This window comes from Suricata suricatta, chromosome 7 (assembly GCF_006229205.1).
Source record: "Suricata suricatta isolate VVHF042 chromosome 7, meerkat_22Aug2017_6uvM2_HiC, whole genome shotgun sequence".
NCBI classification, from domain to species: domain Eukaryota; kingdom Metazoa; phylum Chordata; class Mammalia; order Carnivora; family Herpestidae; genus Suricata; species Suricata suricatta.
Window position 1 is genome coordinate 29,233,261 of NC_043706.1, and position 3,348 is coordinate 29,236,608.

A 3,348-nucleotide genomic window follows, 5' to 3' on the forward strand; every position below is an offset into this window, starting at 1 on the left:
CCTCCCCTGCCCTCTCGGGCTGAGCCATTTTCCAATCTCCCCAGTTCACACTCACTCACTCAGGCATCTTTGAGGTTGTCTTCTTTCTGGAGTCTGTATTTTCTCCTTCTGCTCTTGCAGATGAGAGTAATGTCCTTTTCAGTTCGATAGATGGGCAGATGAAGTTACAGAGCTCCCTTCCTCTCTGCCATCTTGGCTACTCTCCCTTAACTATTATATTTAGAGATCAGTATTCTTCTCTCGGTTAGAACAGGTAAGGATTAGAGGACTTTAACCATTTCGTGAGCCAAAATAGGCCACAGACTGGCCCTAAGTAAATGTGAAGGCAGTGAAATTACGGAGGACACTCTGTAACCACAGTGACATGAAACTAGAAATCGGTAACATGAAAATCTCTGGAAAACCTCCACATATTTGGAAATTAGGTCACACGTCAAACCCCTGGGTCTTCATGGCTTGCAGAAGGAATCACAAGGGATGTCAAAAGTCTCTCTACCTGGATGACAATGTACAGAAATGACAATGTGAAGTCTGTAGATGCAACACAAGCAGAGGTTGTGATTTCACCATTTTCAGGGACAGAAGGTCAGGCCTGAGGGACCTAGACAGTCGGTCCCTGTTTTGAGGGTGGATCAAGGTATAGAAGAGGCAGCACGCCATGGTCCTGGGCTCTCCAGGTGAGGGAAGGGGCCACCCATCAAGTTCCAACTGTGGAAGTCTCACCCCACCCACACCCCCAAACAGGTCCTTCTGCCTAAATATGAAAAACCTAAACTTCAGTACATTTCCTGACCAATTACAGAGCTAACCCCTGTGTAATGGCAATCAGATGCAAAACAGAGACACCTACCAGGGCCCCAGACAGAAGCCACTGTACCTCCTCCACACAGAGCCCCTCCTCCCCCAACTAGGGTCTCTTAAGGTGACCCTTCCCCTGACCTCTGGTCCCTGGATCCTCCTCCCGAACTCCTGTAGGCCTCCATCCCCTAAGGTCACTCTTCCTACCTCTGCTCACTTCTCCAGCAGCTTCCCCAGGTTCCAGGTCATCACCCAGGGGAGCTCCGGCCCCTCCTCCTCCCCTTCTTCAACCACATCTTAGGTGTGGAGACTCCAGACTTGGTTCTGTGGAGGAGGATTCAGTAGCTCTGGAAGTAGCAGCAGGAACACCTGACAGGGACTCCAGGGTCAAGGTCCCATTTAGACCCCTTGGGAGAAGACCTAAGGACACTTGGGTTTCCTGTCGTCATCCCTGTGGTTACATGAAGGTGATGCCGCCCTCCAGTTCACATTGCCAGGGGAGAGGACTGGGCTGAGCTGAGTCAGGCCCAGATGGCTGACCTGCAGGCTGGGCATGGAGTGGGCATGAAGGTGCCTTCTGAGCAGCCCTGGGGGCAGGTGCAGGGGTGGGACAGGGATTAGTGGAGAGGAGGAGGCTCTAGAGCTCGGTCCTGTGTGTGCAGTTTCCATCTGTCCTCCCCACAACCCTCTCTCCAGGAACTTTAACAACCCCAGGAAACCTGAAAAGTAGATTGTTTTTCCCCTGGACCTATTACTTCTCTGGGGGTACTTTGAAAAAGAAACTCTTTTAGTTTAGAATAGTTTGAGATTTACAGAGGATTACAAAGTTAGGGCAGAGTCCCTGGATGCCCCACACTCGTTGCCCCTGTTGTTGACATCACCCTCACCCTCACACATTTACCACGGATAATGACGCAGTGCTCATACACACTACTGAACGCCACGCGGGATTTGCTTTTATTGGTTTTGTTTTCTCTTCCAAGATCCCATCCAAGATACTACATTAAGTCCCAATCATGTTTCCTTCAGGCTTCTCTGCCTGTGACCATTTCTCAGTCCTTCCTTTTTCTTTGTCCTTTTCTTCTTCTTTCTTTTTTTTTTTTTATGTGAAACTTTAAGGTATATTGTAGACTCTCTCTCATTGTGAATTAGGCTGACTGAGGCTATGCAGTTTGGGAAAATCACAACTGGACAGGCCATTCTCAACACAACATATCAAGAGCATGCAGCGATCCCTTGATCATCACTGATGAATTAACCTTCCCCACTGGATTCAGGTTGTTTTGCCCAGATACTCCATGTGAAGTTCCTTTTTATGCTTTATCCCTTTCTGTAAAGTAGTCTTTGGAAGGAAGTCACCATGTGCAGCCCACAGTTAAGGGCTGTCCCACTATGACAATGCGCCTGCAGGTTGTTATGCGAACAGGAGTTCTCTAGTGAGTGGGGTGAACACCTCAGGGAGGGGTCACAGCTTGCATGTTTAGTCTGTGTTTGGCTTTATAAGAAAGTGCTGACTGACATCCACAGTGACTGTGCTGTTTTGTATTCTTGCACAGATAGAGGCCCAGCCCTTCCCACTATGTGGACTGAGCTGCTGACTTTCCTACCAGTTCGTTCCTTTTTAAAGTGTAATGGAACATGTATAAACTGGTTATGGTGTGTATATATGATGGAAAATATTCCCTGTAGAAAAATTATAAAACAAGAAGAGTGAATGATGACAAATACAAGGATGGTAATTCTCACACCTGAGCTCTATTGTTGCATTTTCTCCTAGTCTATTATAGACACTCCTGCTTCTGGAACTCTCTCTAAGGCGATGAGCACAGAGCTCAGGGGCCCCAGCCCTGCTCTCTCCAGATGCCATTCCCCAGTTAGCTCACTGTCCCCCTCCTGAGAGGGCTGCTTCTCACTCCCCCCCTCAGTCTCTTGCTCCCCCTCCCCGGCCCCTCCCAGAGGTGATGAGCTCCCGTGTTTCTCGCTCAGAAAGAAGCACTCAGGGGAGAAGTGCACACTTCTCCCTGCCCCTCCCCCACATCTGCACCTCGGTCCTCACCTTCTAAGTGATGGGCAGGTGCCCCTCCGGTCTCAGGCTGGTCCTCCATTTGGGCACCTGCATCATCCACTTCCCCCTCTCTGCTGGCTCAGCCATTCCCCACACAAACGTGCTGTCCCGACTGCCCTGCAAAACCATGAAACAAAACTAAATAAACACAACAAATCCTCCCATGAAAATCCACAACTGTTCCCATAACTCAGCCAACTCCTGCCCTGCCCCTATGTGCCAGAGTCCAGCTCCAGCAGGTCCAGGGTCCCCTGAAGGAGAGACAGTGTTGGCACGCATGAGAGATGAGAGAGCCATGAGTTTCTTTCTTGGTCACCAGGCAAGCATCTATGTTTAGTCTGCTTTGGTGTCTTTTTTATTGGTTAAGCAATAACAGGACATCAGAAAATAGAAATTGTTTACAGTTTCTAACTCTTAATGATAAGATGCTTTAATCATCAAAGGTGTACAGAGACAAGTTTTACAGAAGTATTTTTGTAGAACCA

The 3,348-nt window shown here is 48.7% G+C and overlaps 1 long non-coding RNA gene across 1 annotated transcript; it reads right to left on the reverse strand.

Moving 5' to 3' along the window:
• Positions 1-1,732: 1,732 nt before the first annotated feature.
• LOC115295446 lies at positions 1,733-3,010 on the reverse strand. The gene is made up of 2 exons (XR_003910401.1): positions 2,855-3,010; positions 1,733-2,481 (listed from the first exon to the last, which is right to left on the reverse strand). It is a non-coding gene; the product is annotated as an uncharacterized LOC115295446 (long non-coding RNA).
• Between the last annotated feature and the right edge of the window lie 338 nt (positions 3,011-3,348).